The sequence below is a fragment of the Empidonax traillii genome, unplaced genomic scaffold, assembly GCF_003031625.1.
Source record: "Empidonax traillii isolate 1590-97213 ecotype Southwest subspecies unplaced genomic scaffold, ASM303162v1 scaffold135:size1941959, whole genome shotgun sequence".
Taxonomy (NCBI): domain Eukaryota; kingdom Metazoa; phylum Chordata; class Aves; order Passeriformes; family Tyrannidae; genus Empidonax; species Empidonax traillii.
This window is the reverse complement of record NW_020955328.1, coordinates 534,683-554,097: the sequence shown is the minus strand read 5'-3', so window position 1 is coordinate 554,097 and position 19,415 is coordinate 534,683. Positions and strand designations below refer to the sequence as shown.

Sequence of the window (19,415 nt, the reverse complement as noted above, 5' to 3'; positions counted from 1 at the left end):
AGGATGCCCCCTGTTTCAGTGAAGAGGCTGACCTTGCTCGAGGCCCTGCGCTGCTGAACTGTGGCTGCAGCCTGGCCCTGAGATCCCTGCTGGGATCCCTGTCTCCATCTCTGTGGGCCCAAGGGTAAGCAGGGGTGCTGGGGCAGGGTGCAAAGCACCACAAGCAGCCATCCATCCCCAGCCCTGAGCAATCCCTGTCAAAAACCCCACTGCAAACGTCAGCCTCAGACACTGGGTCAATAACTGATTGTGTGAGGATAATGCACCGCCTTGAGGAAGGCACGGAGCAGTTTGGTACCAGCATTGTGTGAGCCAAGGTCCTGAGGGGTTTCACACAGAGGGTCAACCATTTGATGGATGGAGGCTGGCATACTTTAGGGGAGATTATTACAGGGCTATTATTATTACAGTGGCATTTGGACCTGTCTGGAGGAGAGTTTCTCAGCCATCAGGCTGCTCTCTGGGGTAGCTGTGACCTCTGAGGAACTGGGTGGCAGAAAATGGGAGGAAAAATATTTGCTGCTCCCTGCAAGTTCATTCAAATTGAGGACTCAGCAAAAGAACACTTAATAGATGTTTCTTGCCTTTGATGAGTTAACCAAAGCTGACCCAGCTCGAGAGGAAAATTGACGCTTTCCACCCTGTTTGCTACAGTCAGTAAAGATGCAGAATATTAAAAATAAAATGAAGTTGTTAGAGAAATTACAAACCTATCATCAACATCTGAACGTGAGTTAAATTCACACAGGAGTGTATTAAGCTCTTCAGAGACAGTCTCTGCACAAGGACAGTGCAAACACCAGCTAAATAACTTCTGTGCCAACATGCTCTTCTATTTTTAAGTGTATTCTACAATACACGTGGGAAAATAGGTGTTTGGATGGCACAAGCCAATTCAATTTGACAAAAGTTCTGAAAAAGGGTTTTATTTAGATTTATGATAAGCAGCTGCATGCTTCATAAAAAGACAATTTTCCCTTTCTACGTACTCATGCTTGTATTGAACATTTCAATATCATAATATATGGCCATATTAAAATGGAAGGATGGCAAAAGCTGGTCTTAAGGAAGAGCAGCTCTACAATAATGCTTTGTGCTTACAGTGGGATAGCACTACTGGACACTCTAAAATAAAACCTCAATAACAAAACAATGTTAGAATCAATGCCCTTTTTTTAAAGCAGGCACTAAAAAGTAAGAGAACTGGAAGTTTGGTTGTATCCTACCACTGCCATTGTCTGGGTCTGCTCTAGGAAACCCAGAGCCATTAAAGAGCCACAATCTGGTTTAGAAGGCAATGTGCATATAAATTATTCAGCACTCTCAAATCTAAAAATCAATGCTCTATGCCACATAATCCAGCTTAATGTAACAGCCAGAAAACCCATTTATGAGTAATTTCAGAATAGGTTTTCCCACAAACCTCAAGGACTGAATAGCAACAGGGAACAAGGAGCCTTGGCCCCCTCACGTTACCACATGTACCCACATCCCATTCTGTGGGTGACAAGCTGGGGCGACAGCGGACTCTGTGCCTCAGAGCTGGCTGTATCCTGACCTTTATTAATTAATTAGTTAATGAGAAGCTCTACATCAAATGCTGACAAAGGTTTTTATTCCATTCTTACTCCCTGTAGAAGCAGCACTGCTGCTGCTGGAGCCCTCACACCCCTCACAGTGGCTCAGGGGCCGGGGGTCTCACCGGTGGCTGCACCCCCGTGACCGATGGATGTGGCGGCACAAACACAGACACTGTGAGTAAATTCATCTGCATTCCCTCCAGCACCACGCACTCTATCAGGGCTTCAATAATTAATACTCTGGCTTATGATGTACCTTTCACCCCAGGATCTCAAAGCACTCTGCAGTGTGTAGGGATGGATTTTTATTTTGCTGGGGTAAATAGGGTAGAGAAAGATTAACTGATTGACCAAGGTCATGCTGTGTTAACGTTTTATTTCTGCCCTAGCATTTAACTGGATAGCTGCTGTGACCTTGGAAAGCTGGAAGAAAGCTGCATTTTAAAGCTAACAATGTAAGGATAATCTCCCCTAAAGTGTACCATATGTTTGTGATTAGGCAAAAGAAAAAGCTTCAGAAGAATTGCTGGTCGTGCGAGTGTTTGCAGTGTTCTCCAGGGTATAATAGCTGGAATTTTCAGAGGAGCCTGAGAGAAGTGGTTACAAACCTCCCCTTCATTTTAAGGAGAAATGGTTACTCAGCATCCCTGAGCTCTGCTGGAAAATCAAGCTTGCTTATTCAGGGAAGTTTCCCAATTAGAAAAGCTGGGGTGATGAGGTGAGACCATGGAAGGCCTGTACATGCTGCCCTGTTCCCATGGAAGGCTGGATACGGGAAGCTCAAGATGTCACCACAAAACCATAAATGAAATATTTTAGCAATGGACACTGGTCTGCAGGGATGTAGAGCTGTTAAAGCAAGGCTGACAATCAAATAAGTGAAAATGGACTAGTAGATTAAAAAAAATAGGCTGATCACTACAAAGGTGCTCAGGAACAAATGTGTTCTGCCCTGCTTGGCTCTGGGCTCTGCACACGTGTCCCCCTCTCCCGCTGACCTGTGTCTCCTCCAGCTCTGATTCCCCCCACAGAAACCACCCTCAGCAACGTTTCCTTTGGGCCTCTCTAATCATTTTGTGCCATCAGCACCTGCAAGCTCAGCGGGGGTGTGTGCTCCAGCCACCCCATGGTGGCTGTGCCTGGAGCCCTCCGTGCTGCCCTCAGCACCAGCCCGGCCGTCCCGGGGTGTCAGCTGGGCTGAGAAACTCAACTCACTGCCAGTGATTCCTCAAGGCCATGAGGATGTTGTCACGTTCAACTGTCTTGTCTCGTGGCCCTAAACTGATGCTACAAAGCCACACCAGCCACAGATCCTGACCAGAAGCCCTCAGATGAGAGCTCTGGGCTGCAGAAAAGGAGCCACTTGACTTGGCAGGGAAAGAAAACAAATCTTTTTTCTCCACGGCTCCCCCAGAAGTGAGTCAGTAGGCCTGACGAACAGAAAACACAAGTTGCCATAGAAACTCACATGCCTTCTACCAGGCAGAGAAAAAAATGTAGGCCAATATTTCTGCTTAGCTGGCTCCTGCTCTGGCTGCTGCTGCCCGCTGCATCCCAGGGCTCGATCAGCAACTTGCAGTTATTTTGCCCCCAATTGCGACAAGAAGCTGCCACTGTGCCCTTGCACACGGGCACATGCAGGGACAGGGACACCACAGCCACTGAACCAGCAACAGGCTGCTGATGGGGAACTCTAGACAAGGAGCCCACTGACCACAGCAGGGATGAGAAGAGCCCCGGGCATGGCAGCCCAAACTCACCATGAGCAGCATCTTCCCTGATTTCTACTGGCAGGGAGGGCTGGAAGAAGAGCAGGAGTAGTGGCTTTGAAATGGAATGTTTGTGCTGGATTGCTGCAGTCACTTTTGATTTAAATAAATGCCTGTTTCTCCTCTGCAGAAGGAGGGTGAGCCCTTGGCAGTGTGAACACGTGTGGGTCATCCACACGTACAGAGCCCTCTGGGATGCTCCGAGAGCAGCAGATTTGTGATGTGTGTGATCACAAGCCTTCGCTTCATTGTGTTCCCTGAGCACATGCTATTGCTGGGGTTCACTTCTAATTGTGCCACAGGGCAAGTTGCTTTCCTTCTTCCCTTACTCCTTTGCTTGTGGGTTGCATTTTCTTGTAGATTGCCCAGTGGCCTCCTGGATATTCAGAGAGCTGTTATGCTGTAACTGGACCATAAATAAAATCAATATAGCAAAGGGCAGAAAATCCACTTCCTCCCTATTTTTACCTGTAATTTTTTGTGACTCACTTCTAAGTTAAAAAAACCCCCAAACAGAACAGACCTTTGAAACTTTGCATTTGGTCACAGATCAGTGTAAACTCAGGACTCGGCTTTGCCCACTGGGCTCTCGGAGCCCAGGATAACACAGTCATGAGATGACAGACAGCTGGCCCCACGCCAGCCCCGTGCCCTGTGCCAAGTGCTGGTTCCATCACGGAGAGTTTAAGGAACGTGACTAAAATGACGGAGAAAGCCTTCTCCCCCAGAGCAGGGCCCATCACCCAGCCAGCAGCCCAGAGAGGATATTTGTCAGCTCAGCTCAGTAGTCTCCAGAAAATGTACGATCAAGGGCATAATTTTAAAAAGCTGCCTGTGGTTAATGAACGGACTCAAGATCTTGACAGCTGGAGAGACAGGTGGTGGGTGGTGACACCTTTCCTCTGAAAGGACTTTTGGTTTGGGGGGAAAAGGGAGCATCTCAGTCTGTAAATGATCTGTCGTTTGGGCAGTTATGTGACTGTTGGGTTTAATATGATTTTCAAACCTCTTCAAGTAAAGACAGTTTAATGCAATTATCTACTGATAGTGAACAAACACATATCCATAAAAAATAAATTCCTACAACACATTTACTTAAAGACATACTAGCAGGAAAAGGCTTCTTTTTTGTAAAATAACAAGGGAAAGAAAAATAAAGAACGAACGGAACTGTTTTATTCTTTTAAAAAATGGCAGAAGAGGACAGTTCAGCTTTGCTTCTCCCCAGCTGCTGAGCTCCAGCAGCCCCTCAGGCTCCAGCAGCCCCTCCTACCCAGGCAGCCCCTCAGAGCTGGCAGGGCATCCACAGAGCTCTGCAGGGCGTGAGGAACCCCATTCCAGAGCAGCACTGAGCTTCATTCCTGGATCTGCTGGGAAAGGCCTTCGGAGAGGGACTTCTCACCCTCCTCTGTTTACCCTGCCACCGCTTGTTTTGGGTTGTTTGGTTTTTTCTACCTTGAGAGCTTGTTTTCCGTGACAAGATCTGCCTGTTTCAGTGGTGACACCAATATCTCCCCTGTTTTTTAATAGTTACTATAACATAGCAAGCTAATGATCACTGGGTTTATTTTAGATATCTGCTTTGGGAGGGCAAGAGTCAGTAAAACTTATTTTACAGCTAAAAATCACTGCATGGGTTTAACAAAAGTAGAACAAAATTCAAGAGAAACTTTGCAATGTTTTCACAGGGGAAGTGAGAGTCTAATTCTGTGGCTGCCACTGCTGGATTCTGTATGTGGGGCACTTCCCGCTGGGAAGGAGTAAGTAAGACAATGTAGAGTTAAAAAAATAAAAGTCCTAAACTTACTGTAAGATGAGAACTTGAGAACATGCTAAAACTCAACAATAGTTTATGGAAGGTCACAATTTTGCAAACACCAAGCCTAACCCTACAAACAGGATCACTTGGTGAGCCCCACCCCAGCTCAGGGCAAGGGGCAGCTCACAAGTGCCTTCAGCCCCTTCTGTGCTGGCTGAAGGCATATGGACACTCAGCCTCAAAAGTGGAGTTTGCCATTTGGAAAGTACCATTAAATATTTGGAAATACAAAAATTGTGCAGAATTACAACTGAAAAAAACTTTTATTCAAAAGGAAAGCAAATATTTCTCTCTGCAGTTGTAAAAATGCAGGAGGAACAGGATCCCTGAGAGTGTGGGCTCTGGCCAAGCACAGGGCCAGCCATGCCATTTCAGTCTTCCTAAGATGGAGAAAGTACCAGTACTCGTATGCACACGTTGGGTTTGGGTTTACAGTGAAAGGAACACTATAAAAGAAGAACCACAGATGAAATTTTCAGTTCAGGAACAAGTAACAGGTAACCAACCTCCCAGTACGCTGAATTTAAATGTTACTCTCCATACTGAAGTCACCAGAGCTCCCTCATACAGAGCTTTATGTGTTGGAAGGAAGGGAGCTAATTGGTGAGTGATCAAAGATTTCTGCCTGGTAATTTACAATCATTTTGGGTCAGGACTCCTGTGGAGAGGAGAAGCAAGCACCAGTAGGATGCTAAATGATGAAAGGCTCCTATGGAGGCAGTCATATATTCACCCAAAGCTCCTGTAAAAATGCAGCAATCTCCTAAGGATTATAAATCTGCTGTTCTGCAGAGGAGCCCCAGGGTCAGCACTGTGCATCCTCTGTACTGCAGAAAGGGAAAGTAACAAAGGCTTCTCTCTCCTTTCTGCACTTTCCCTGCCAGTCATCGTGTCTTTTCCCAGGCTTTAGAGCCTCTCTATTTGCCATCACCAGGTGACTGATTTTAATAGCATGAGTTGCATAAGTGAAACTACTCACATACAGCAACCTGCATGGAATCCCCCTCTGAGCCCACCAGCACCACCAGAGCCCTCCCCTCCCCAGGCACACACTGCCATGGTCACCACCTCTACAGCTGCAGAAACACCGCTCCCTGGAAAGTGCTCAGAAAAGGCCATTTTAATCCTGCAGATACTCATTTCTCACAATGGTTATTTTCACAGCAGTAACACGATTAATGAAGATTGGTGATTTACCTAAATTGTTCACAATGGAAGGATCAGAGAGTGGCTGGGTGCTGGAACAGGCTCCCCAGGGAAGTTGTCACAGCACCAAGGCTGACAGAGCTCAAGAAGCATCTGGAGGATACTCTCAGGCGTATGGTGTGACTCTTGGGGATGGTCCTATGCAGGGCTAAAGTTTGGACTTCATGACCCTTGTGGATCCCTTCCAGCTCAGGATATTCTGTGGTTCTGTGGTTCTGCGACTCTGTGATCAGATAAGCACTACAAATATCCCTGTACCTTGCTGGAAGGTGATCTGTCCCCAGCCATGCATGACATGGGAGGGGAGGAGAGGCTCCTGCCAGCAGCTGGTGGGTTGTGAGATTTGCAGGCCCCTGAGCAGTTCTGCAGACCTGACCCAAGGCTGAGCTTTTACACCCCATGCCACCTGGCACAAAACCCAGTAGACGGTGTCTTCACAGCTCTAACTGTGAGTCCACATGTGCATCTCTGTGCCATGGAAAGGAGCACCTGCTGCCTTCATGGCCTGGCTCATCCAGGCACAGCCAGCAGGGAGATGGAACCACTGATGGAGCTGCCGCTTCGCTCAGCTGGTGGAACTGTGCACAGAAAGCACCTCTGCTCCTGCAGGGTCACAGCACCACTGCGGGCAGGCCTGGGCACAACGAAGGCCTGGGGATGCTGGGCACTCCCCAGACACTCTGCCAGCCTCTGCCAGGGCCAGGCTCTGCTCTGTCTGCCCACACCACGCTGAAGCAGATGTCAGTATGGCTGCATGTGCTGGGCTGGATTTAACTGTCAGAGCTCTGTGGACCAAACTGTCTTTATACTATTAATAACTGAAAGGGAGTGTTTCATACTACTGTAAAGTGTGCTGTGCTGGCAATTTCAACTGATTTTAATAATCCTAGAAAATTTTTTCTCCCACTTTCTCCCGATTTGAAAGCTCAATTAATTTTGAGCTACAATGCTGTCTATCATTTCAACCACATGTGGCAGAGTGAGAATTCATGTGAGATAGCAGTTAATTTTTGGTATCTTCTGCAGCCTAATGACAGGTGTGCTGTCCTAAATAATTATCTTTCACAAAGGGATCCCCTTAACCCTTCTCTGAAACTGTGTAGTGATCTCAGTTTTACTTCATTAAGCTCTTGACAGCTCAATGTACTCACATCTGTTACTGTTTGGTAGTTTGATTCCAAGAACACAAATCGCTTCAAGAACTGGCAACAAATTCATTCAGGCTCATGATGCAGATCAAAATCCATCTGTTTACTAATCAAAAGCCATATTTTAATCGCAGTACAGCAGTGGTGTCAGCAATATCCTAACTTAGATGTTCTCTCTGCCCTAAACATGATAGGTAGAACTCTTCCTGTAAGCTGCATTTATTTGAATTGGATTTAAAATGCATCCAAGGATTCTGGAGTCCTATACTTCAGCCCTTGCCTACAGGATCTGATCAATCTGCTCACCCTGGACTGGGCCATCAGACATTTTATACCTGCAAGCTGAACCTCGAAGTCTATTACATCAGTCACTTCTAGTATGATTCTAAATTATATTAAGAGACAAAAACAATGTGATGAATCAAAATTTAACTTAAGTTTCCAATTATTTGTTTATATGGAGTAAAATCTTTTGCCTGATAAAGATGACTAATGTCTACAAAAGTCCACCTGTGCTCAGGTGTCCCAGAAGGATTAACGGAAGAACTGCAGCTTCATCATTTACAAAACCTGGAGAACAGCTCGTGCTAAATCTGGCCAAACCCCACAGGATCAAACCTGGGGCAAATGAGAGAGAATCTCACATTTCAAGATGTTTGGCTTAGCCTGGGAGGGCTGAAGGGAGTCCTTGTGGATTATGATGGGGAGGGTCTGGGTAGATAACAATGAATTTGTGTTTGAAACAGGGAGGCTGTTTTTGCTGTACAGGCATCAGGACACCAGATCTCAGCTGACACTACAGATGGTTTTAGAGGTTTGCAGTAATTCCAAAATTCTGCCAAAATAAGAAATAACAGTTTGCATGAACCTCTGAGTATTTAAGTTCCTTTGGGATGAGAGATGGATGTCAGTATAATGCAAGACCGTGACTTTTTGGTTCTTCATCTTCTCAGAAGAACTTTTTGGTTCTTCATCTTCTCATAAAAAATACAAGAGCAGACCAAAACAGACAGGGCACGCTGGGAGTCAGAGAGAAGAAAACAGTAAGTGAGGCTGTAAGAACTCTGCTGACTGGCTGCAGCTCCCATGGAGAGTCTGCTCAGGTGAGGGGATCTGCAGATTTTACCTTCAAAAATGCAAATCCTAGAGAAAGGCTTACATTGCACTTTGAGACAGATCAGCCTATGGCTGTAGGTGTCAGCTGCTCCCTGCAAGGGCAGTTTGATTTTAGAAGAGTGAGTGAGATGATGTAGAATTATGCCATATCATTTAGCTGTGAGTCCTGCAGCACTGTCAGTGGATGGCAAATGTGGAGTGGTCAGAGACTGTTAGAGGATAATCACCTCTTCAGATGAGAAAGTCTGCACACATAATTCCCCATGGAATTCATTCTTCTGCTGTCCTTGCAGCAGCTTAGCTAATAAGAGAGTGAAAAGTTATCAAAGTGGTCCTCTGGAAAGAAGACCAGAGGAGGAGAAGGAGGGAGAGTGGAAGGAATGATTCTAAACTAAAAGAGAGCTAAGTCAGGTGGGAGGTCAGAAGAGGATGACAAAATCTTTGTTGATTTTTAGATGCATAAAGAAAATTAAATAAGGCTCTGCATTAAGTTCCTCCAGGTTTCTATATGTTTACTTATCATGTCTGTTATCTGGGCTGTTAGCACATAAATGTGCTGCTGCTCTCCACTGTTGGTGCATCAGAGCAAACAGTGAAGAGAAAGGTGCAGAGTTGTGAAATAACAAGAGTGTATTCAACAGCTGTTATGAAAGATTTAGAGAGCAAGGCCTACTGGTGCCTAAGCAAGCAGACTGTGCAGCTCCTGCTGCCAGAAGTGGTATCAGACACTTGGTTTGCATCTGGAGGGCGTGACGAGAGGCCAGGGCCAGCCAGCTCCTGTGCCGACTCAGCACGCCAGGAACATGCGGGACACGAGGGCTAGACTGGAACAGCACTTTAGTAAGCAGCTGTCAGGAGGGGGATAATCCCAGATTAGACCCAGGCATGCCCTGGGAGCAGCAGAGCACACTCCTAGCAGGGGTTTTCATCATGAATTTTTCTTTTTGCACATACTAGCTGAAAATGTGAAATGGAAACAAGTGTGTGTGTGATGGGCAATGAAAAGGAGCATTTGAAGTTTAGGAGTACAATGGAATTTTGATTGATCTGAAAACACCTGCATATTTCAAATGGTAGATTTGCATTTCAGTGCAGAACAAGTACACCTGGAACTGCCAAGCAGCTTTAAAGGAAGATGTCATTGATTCAAAGCCAAATTTGCTGATTTCTTGCCCCTGTGTTCTAGTTGGAGAGTAGCAGTTTCCCACTGACCTCATACACAAAATAGCAGCAGTTGCTGAAGAAATTCATCCTGGGATCAAACCCAGGTGAGCAAAGCTGTCAGGTGAGCTCCTGGACCTGCAGGTTGCAGTGCTGGCTGGAGTTCTGCTGAGGCCACTTAGAGCTCTGTGGGTGCAATGAACTGCAGAACTGAAAGCATCAGTGAATTCCTGACCCTATGAAAATCCATGATGTTTTTACTCTAATGATAGATTTCACCCTTTATCTACCTTGATACATGGTAAGTCAGTAGGATCCCAGTTTATTCCTACCTGGAAATAAAAGCCCAGGGGATTTTAGAAGCTGGTTAACCCATGACCACTACATTAAGGCTCCAAAACAAATGTAGCCCATTTGCTCAGGGATGACAGATTAATAAATTGTTCCACCTCATTATCCCTGTAATTCCTGATGGCATCGCTTGGAGGAAGCCTAGCAAATGACATCAGCCAAAGGTCAGCGCTCCTTTTTCAAAAACAAGATTATAAACCTTAATACAAGTATAAATGATTCAGTGGGTTTATGAAAAGGCAGTAGAAATCCCAGTTTGGGTTCAAACAATACTGATCAGTGCAATGATCCAGCCTGAGCTGCCAAGCAGAAACAAACGTGAATTCCGTTTGGCAGTGAACACTCTGCCACCAAAGCACCTCACATTTCAAATGTTGATGTTTGTATCTTTCTCTCTGAATATTTTAAGCAGGAAGAACTGCTCTGGAGAAAGGATTACAGTAGGAAAGGAGCTATAACTGTCAACCTCAGCCGTGTTAGAGATTAATACATAATGTCACTTCACTGAAAAATTACTCATATTTCACCTCTCTTTTTCCAAAGGTCTTTAATTCTCCCTCTGTAAAGGAATGTTATTTTTTGCTGTTCAATTACATTTCAACCATTCAATCAGACCCAGCTCTATATAAACGTACAGATCCCTGTTTCAGATTCCCTTGCTCAGCTTTTACTTCATGAAGAGAAGAGCTGTGTGCCAAGGTCACAACTGATTAATCTTGACCCGTGAACCTTGAAAGAATAAAGTCTTACTATAAATGTATTACTCTTCCTAGTGAAGGCAAATGTACTCTGTATCCATGACAAATAATGAACTGATTTTTTCTGGTTTTACTCTTTAGTTGCTAATTAAAGATTTAGATACAAAATCTGTTAACTTTTTGACAAATGATGTGCCTATAAAGAGAGTGAAATACCTTGGGCCTTGAGCAGGCATGATGAAGGGATCTTCTCATCAGGTATTTTGGGGAGGATGCCTTGCCAGCCCCTGAGGATGCTTAGGGAGGAGCTGCCACAGGCACACTGCACTCCTGTGATATGGATAGAATTTACAAGTGTGCTTATTTAAGGCTTCCAATGATATTGTGGCAATACTTCTGTAGTACTGGTACTTGAATATTTTAACATATGTTTCTGATATATTTCTTAGAAATTGGGCCACAGGACAGAGTCAAGTGAAATGGAGTTATTTTAGGAAAAAAGTTTTTGCTAAATGGATACTGTCTTCAAAAATTCAATTACACGGTAAATAAACTAAACCACTAAACTAAACAAAGGTCTGCGGGGAAAACAAGCAGAAAAAGACAACATCTACCTTTGGATCAGCCTTACAAAGCACATTTCTCATCGTGTGTGCTGTTCACTGGCAGGCTCTTAGGAGAGAATGAAGTATAGCACAGGCCTTACATCACCGGCACTTTTACGTTAACCAGGAGACAGCAAAGTCAAAACAAATTTACCAGGTGCTTCTTGTAACTGCAGTCAGGATGGGAATGTCTCAGCTGTGACAATGCAATCAGCTGTGCTCAGTGGACACTGTGGAATCACTTCCAGAGTACATTAGGGCAGGCTCACATGGGTGTTTGCAGCAGTTGATTCCATATTGCCCACAGATCTGAGGCCCGGTGCAAGGGAAAACATGATAAATCTATTTTTATCTTTAATCATTCATTTGGAAGCACTGACAGGCACATTAGGGACTCCTGTCTAAAATTAGCTCTGTTCATGCTGGAAGCAGCCATTTATTCTATCAAGCTATTTGTACAGTTAATGTCAGAAGACTTCTGGGAGCCGTTCTCGCTTTGTGCGAGGTTTCTCTGAAACACCCAGGTTTGTTCCTAGAACGTGGCACTGCTGGCATAATTACCATCCTACAGCTTTGGGAATCCTACGTCATTAAGCTCTCCCTTAACTTGCAGACCACAAACAAAACACGAATGGCTCTTAAGAAGCTCAGCAGTAAGAGGAGGATGGATGGCTGCAGTGTGCCATCAGGAGAGGTGCAACAGCCATCCCAAAGAGAGATGGATCATCCTTCACCTGTGACGTGCCCATGGCCACAAGGGTCCGATCTGGCAATAGTGGTTCCAGCTGCTGCCTTTGGGCCCAAGGCCAGTAATGAATTACCTCTCAGTAATAAATAAACATTCTCCTCTGCACATACTCGGATCAGATGCTCTAGGGGCACAGGGAAACCCCAGCTGTGTTTATAACACTGCACTATCAGTTCTAGTTGCCTTTTCTGAATGTATTTTCCTTCTAAAGTAGGCTTTGGAGCACTCAGGAGCACATCCAACAATCTTCCACATCTGGGACCAGCACTGGTGCTGCAGCCCTGCACGTTCCCCAGCGCTCAGGCAGCTCTCAGAACAGCCATCGGCTCTGCTCATGCCCAAAGTGCTTACAGACTCGGTGAGACTGGTTTGGAGAGATAAAAGGAGATTTTTAAAGCAGGAGTCAATTTGTGCCCGAAGTCTCCACCACTGCAGGAGACCTGACAGTGATCTCTCCTCTGGACACTGCAGCTTCACCGCCGCCTTCCCAAGAGAACACGTGTGAGGGTGAAAGGGGTTTGGCTGTCACACGAGCCCCGAGGATGGCATATTACATATTCACTATAAACTCCATCTGCTCTAAATCACCATAACTGATCCCTTCGGCCGCTCCATCCGCTGTGACTGTTCCCGTGGTTGGGTCGCTCAGCCACTGGATGTCACTGTTAGTCTGAGCACATAAACCCGAACGGCATTTGTTTGGCATTAGAAAATATTTAAAGAGGGGATGAAACCGAGCGCACTGCAGAGGGATCATCTCTTCAGATGCTGAAAGCATTTGCTCGGGTCTCACACTTGTGACAAGTTGATGGTGTAAGAAGTGCCTGATTTAATACGGGGGGGGGGGGGGGGGGGGGGGGGGGGGGGGGGGGGGGGGGGGGGGGGGAAAGGGTGGGTTTCTCTCTTTTGGTGACTTATTTACGAAGCTGGTAACAACTCGTGTGTTCCCGATTTCACTCCCCTTCTGGCGGTAATTCATGTCCCGGTAATTCGCAGGCAGTTTGTTTCTGTCCTGGTAATTCCCGGGATGAGAGCCCATCCTGTCCCGGCTCCCTGTCTCCCTCCCATGGACAGTCCCGCTAAGGGTTCCAGAGCCAGCTGCCTCAAGCACAGACACCTTGAGAGCTTCAATTCCAAATTTGATTTTCTCTGATCAAACTGTGAGTCCCAGCGACACAAAATGTCCAAATCAGGAGCTGTCACAATACTCTCTTGAGTCAGGAGAGGAGAAGGGGAAACCTTTCTTCTTTATCTCCTAAAATTTTCAAGTATCAAATACCACAGTACCAAAAGCTAAGATAATCTCATGTTCTTTTTTGTAGGGTTCAAGGCCAGAAGATACGTTTCTCCAAAGGGTGAGAAAATTTGCTCTGGCAAAGGGACTGTGTGAGCACAACTTGCCAGAACGAGCGTAACAGCAGGTAACAAGTGCAGGGTAATAAAGAATCCATCCTTGGAGAAGGCAAGGAATGTAAAATGAACATGGAAAATCCAGAAAATAATAGTAATAATAATAGTAGTAATGACAATAAATAATCCAACTCTACAAGCTAGATGATGTGAATCTTACTGTTAAATCCTGCGTTTTGGGGAGGTCCCAAGCACCCTGCCAGGAATCAGTGGCAGGCCATGCTGAACAGACACCTGACTGCCAGCTGTGAACTGCCCCTGCAGGGACAGGGAGTTATCTTGGAGTAAAAACTGACTGCAATTCATAAGGTCTAGGGGGAAATCTGCTGTAAAGAAATACAGAATCACTTGATAATGATGGTCAGGAGCAAAAAAAAAACACCTCACTTTTCATCACCAATGGTGACAAAACAGCCACTGACAAAATCTACAGAACAATCTAGATAAAGTTCTCTTTAAATATAAATTTGGGGTTGTTTTGGAACTGTAGATAAACATTGGAAGATAATTTTAAAATTAAAAACACCAGACCTGAACGTCACCAGCTCTCAAGACTATATAAAAAAAAAAAAATCAAATTTGTGGTAACTGCTTTTAAGTCCATGATACCCAACTAGAATCGATGCAATGGGGTTGGGTCCATTTTCTGGATGCTACACACTCTCTGTGCATTTATTTCCTACTGTAAAATTAACAGCATAATTTTTCAACACTTCTCCAACCTAAAATAGAAAGGCATTTAATTATCCAGTTGACATTCTATGAAACCATTATGAGCTCTTTATCTCCAAGAACGACCCTTTCAGAGCAGCACTGACAGAAGGGACAGGCAGCAGACCTGCCAACACAAGGTCACCTTCCAGCACTCCCTGCGGTGACACGGTGGGTCCTGACCCAGCTCCCTGTGCCCTGTGGGGATGGCCCTGCCTGCAGCTCAGTGCTCCCCACGCTCCAGGGAAGCCTGAGCACCCCACAGATCCCTCCCAGCAGCTCCAAGCAGTTTGACTTCATCTCTGCCAAGTCTGATGTGCACAATGTCATTGTGACACTGCTGGGAGGTGAGTCTGCACCTGACAGTCACTGAGAGACAAGAGGAGGCCTCATAATATCAATATATCAAAGAGCAGAAGAAAAGTATTTGAAGAAAAGATATGTGAAGCAATTTTATTTAAGAGGCTGAGCAATTAGTTTTACAATTATTTAAAATAATGCATTGCTCTGAACCAATACTGTAATTTTAACACAGGTATAATCACTGTAAATGACATTAAGAGCTTGTCTACAGGCAAATTGCATTGCTTTGCTTATAATGGGATTGTTGAAGCTCAGCAAATCCCCAAGCCAGATATGGCTGAAATCACAGAAAGGGAAGCAAAAGAAGTTATTCCAAAACCCTAAACCACCTTGGGCTTACACTGACGTGGCTTTTTCAGTCAAAAGAACTCCTAGCTAACCAAAAGGTTTGGACTTGAAGGAAAGCAAGGGATACACCAACCCAAACCACGGAACTGTGAAGGCAGCAATGCTGAAACTGGTTCATTGAAGCTTGCAAGAGAACCTTGAGCCAGTGCCATTAGTGTTGCCTTTTAACAGCCCTTCCACAAGGCTGCACAGCAGCTTGGGAAGAGGAGACTGGAACGTGCCAAAGTGCAAGGGGTGGCTGTGCAGAGTTCAGACTCCTGACACAGCCCAGCAGAGCTCCAGAGGATGTCTGTGCCAAGTGACACGGCTGGCAGGGACCTGCAGAGGTGATGCTCCAGACGTGCTGAAGACCTTGTAATAATAGCCTACAAAACCAGTGGAGAGAAATCTCTCACCTTGAAAAGAAAAGTTACAAGAACTGCTAATCTGACAATCCAGAACCTGTGTTTGTTTCCCTTTAACTCCTAAAGAAAGTGGAAAATAAAAAACCAACAGCGAAAGGTACACCTGAACAGCCAAGAAAAAAGGAATTGCAGCACACAGCAGTTCTTAGAATGAAAATTCCATAGTCAGACTGATATCAGTCCCATTGCAGGAGTTCGAGCATGGTCCCTCAAACTCCCCTCAGGTCACACAGAGAGGGCATCCCTGGGCACAGGACAGGTGTGCAGCCTCAGTTCCAGCAGGTGTGTCAGGAACACAGCGCTGAGTTTTGGATCAGAACTGATGCCAGGGGAAACACCCTGTTCTGCAAACACTTCCCTCAGGTCAGTGGGAAAAGATCTAAAAGTCCTGGCCACTGAAGCTCATGGCAAAATTCCCAATTATTTAAGTGGAAACAGAAGAGAGTTCAGACCAATAACTACCTGCACCAGTTCTGTCTCCAAAGGTGAAAACTAGAAATGAGAAGTGACCTAAATATTCAGAAATTACTTAGTGACTGTTAGCAAGTCTATTTTTGAGTGGGTAACTGCAAACTCCTCAAAGAAACTTGATCACCAGAGATGAAGCTTTAACAAGGCAGCACCTTTTAATGGATTTCAGTTAGAGGCACATAGAACCACTAATCACATCAGTGAGAAACTGGGTCAAAGTTAGCCCCATCTTCCCCAAAGTGATGTAAGACTAGATTTAAGTGTATATATATTTAAATTAATATTTAATTATATATTTGTATATAATTTTGTATTCTACTTAACAGAGATGGCAAAATACAGTCGAGCTGAGACCTTTTTGGATGGTATTCACTAAGGGACAACAGTAAAAATACCAGCTATGGGGCATTTTTTGATAAGTCCACTTTCAGCCCTGTTCTCAATAGATAAAAACATCTATATTAATTAGTGAGTCAAAAAGCCCTCTACAATTCCTAACACACTGGGCAGAGACATGGATATTTTGTACCTGTTAATAAACAGATAAAAGATGCAACACGGATGTAAGCAAACACATTGATCTGTTACTTGTGGCTGCACAGATCTGTAAACAAGAAAATAGGGATAAATGAAGATATATTATTTTCCACCGACATTTCCAAGCTGCATCATTTATTTTCCCACATGTTCACGAGGAGTCCTAAATTCAAGGCAGTTTGGCACAGAGAGCCATCAGAGGACAGCCCCTGGTTCACGGAGCTCCGTGTTCACTGTGAGCTGTGCTGTCGGACTGCTCGAGGAGCAGCTGGTTAAGGTTCCATTTGCAGATGTTGCTCACCACTAGTGCCTAAAGGTGACATGCTCACTAAACAGGCCTGCTGCAAACAATACCAGATAAGACATAAAAGCCATATTGGATTACCCAGTCCACATCTCCAAATGCTACAAAAATAAATGCCAAACGCTGGGGGGTTTCGTCGCTTGCAGCATTCAGCAGCCTTTCCATTATGCATTGCCTGATCCTTTGCCAGATTTCTTAAGGAAAACCAAGAGCTAGGATGAATAGGAAGAGCTGGTCTGTGGCCACACTGTGGGAGCTGGGAAGGCAGAGGCTGCTGTTCCACTTGCCCTAACGCCTCACTTGGCCCTTCCTTACTTGCTCTACCCACTTTTCAATATCAGCCTCCTGCTCGTGCAAGTCTTACAGATAACAATGATATCAGTGTTATTAGGTTTATTAACTAGCCTTAATGCCAGCAGTAAATCCAGGATCCCAAAAGTGAATTGGGACTCCTGGGAAGGGGCAGCATCCCCGTGCAGAGACATGGAACACATGGAGCTGCACAGCTGTGCTGGAAGAAGCATTTCTGAATATTTCCCAGATGATAAGGACTAGTAAAATGATGAGGATCGCTGCCCTCCCGGGAGTGCTGCAGAAATCATTTGACGCTAAGAAGGCATTCTGCAGTGGAGAAGGGCTAGTAGACACTTCTGTTATAAATAATAGCTGCCTAATTCCCAGTACGAGTATGTTGGTAACAGCTCCTCAGACAGTTGGGCTGGGAGGACACTGTGAAGCAAACCCAACTAGATGAGTTTCATTTCCTTTTGGTGAGGAATTACACTTTACAGTTCCACTACACGACTCCACATGTTGGCTTTGAGCTGCCAGCTCCTCAGGGCAAGGTTTAAATTGGTCCTCTTCTGGTTTTTTCTTCTTCTTCTTTTTTTTTTTTTTTTTTTTTTTTTTTTTAAACCAGGAAACTATTTATATTCATTTCAAGCTTTATAATCTGTTCCAACCCACTGTTCAAAAATGACAAACAAAAGAATACCCAAAGCTAAATGTTTGCTCTAAACCCCCTTTGCCAGCCTCCTGTTTAATCAGCCTTGTGGCACATTGGAAAACAGAGCATTTAGTTCCACTTCATTATTATGGAGGTAAAAAAAATCTTACACTCAGGCTTAAAGCACCCAAATACCTAAAGCCATATTCTAATCTGCATAGCACACTGGTGTAGAACAGGCAGGCAATTTTCATTTCCTTGGGGCAACACGGCTCATGGTGACTGGCAGGGGCAGAGATTTGCAAAATCCTCCCTTGCTGCCTGTCCAGGGGCCTGCTCGCAGCAGGGATTTGGGACCACCGGAGAAAAGAGGGCCAGGAGAGATTCTAACCTGGAGAAGACTCTCATTTCATCCTCTTGTGGTAAAAATCCCCACAAAATTCTGTGGTGTAAGACATTTAGGAACAGGATTCCACGACCTCTGAGATGGCATCTGAGTGGATTGAATTACAGATGGTCATTCCAATTGTCTGGTCCTTCAGCAGGTTTTCAAATGGCATCTGAGAATGTAAGATTGTTGATAACTGAGCCCCAAATTACAACGACAAAGTGATGTCATCTTTGAACTCATTTGTGTTTGGTTCTTTCACATGTTGTTCATCAACATTCCAATATAAAAACAAACAAATGTAAATACTGCCTGATGATGCTGGTAAAAATCATCAATAGAGATTGAAGAATTATTTACAGTGGAAAAAAAAAAACAACTCTGGGGAAGGACCTATCTGGAACTTTCTGTTTTGAAATATGTAAAGCTGACCATTCCTTTCTCTGTCTTTTCCCTCTGACTGGCCACTGCCTTCATCAGTGCACTCAACTACATTAATTCCTGCCCTTAGGAAGCTGATATGAAATCACCCTTCTGCTGGTCCTAGAAGATGGAGGTATTCTAAAAGCAGTCATGCTAAAACATAAGAAAAAAAAAAAAAAGACAAAATCATAATTCTTTTATATTTCACAAAAAAAAATGAAGACAAGATAAAGAAGCAGTTCTGGACCTAGAAAGCAAGCAAAACCTTGTTATTTTAAGTTGTTTCTCAAAATAAGCTTGTTCGTTGTGTACTGCTCAGAGATAACAGGCAACCTTGGGTTGCTGGCGCAGTTGTGTGAGCACGTCCCAGCAAGGGCAGAGCTGATGCACAGCGTGGGGCTCCTCCACGTGAGCACGGTCAGTCGGGGAGTACCGTGCCCGCTACTGGGCACTGTCCTCTCGCTCATAACCAAAAAGTTGGCCTAATAAAGCCTCTTCTCTCTCCAAGTTCCCTCGAACTGGGAGAACCTCTCCCCCTCTCCCGTGCGCGGCAGAAGGGCCGGTCAGCCGAGGAGGGGGGAGATGACGAGGGGGTGCTCGGGGGGCGAGCAGGGGATGTCTGGGGGTCGGATCGCTGCGGAGGTTGGGGGCAGTTTGCCAGCCACAGGCTGTCCTCGCCCGCTGCAGCTCCCGTGTGTGCAGGGCTCAGAGAGCAGAGGAGCTGCACAAGGAGAGGCTGATTTGAAATACAGACACGTAAGCACGGCAGAAACCCCACCTCCGTGGGACGGTCTGCGAGGGATCCAACGGGCAGAAACGCCACAGACACGCTCCTCCCAGCCTAACTGTGACTATCGCAGCTGTGGCGGAGGAGGGCGGATGATGCAAGGGCTTGGCATCACGCTCAGC

The 19,415-nt window shown here is 45.3% G+C and overlaps 1 long non-coding RNA gene across 1 annotated transcript; it reads left to right on the top strand.

Moving 5' to 3' along the window:
- The first annotated feature begins 8,509 nt into the window (after positions 1–8,509).
- On the top strand, positions 8,510–12,246 carry LOC114057520. The gene is made up of 3 exons (XR_003571236.1): positions 8,510–8,625; positions 11,107–11,202; positions 12,067–12,246. It is a non-coding gene; the product is annotated as an uncharacterized LOC114057520 (long non-coding RNA).
- Positions 12,247–19,415: the final 7,169 nt, after the last annotated feature.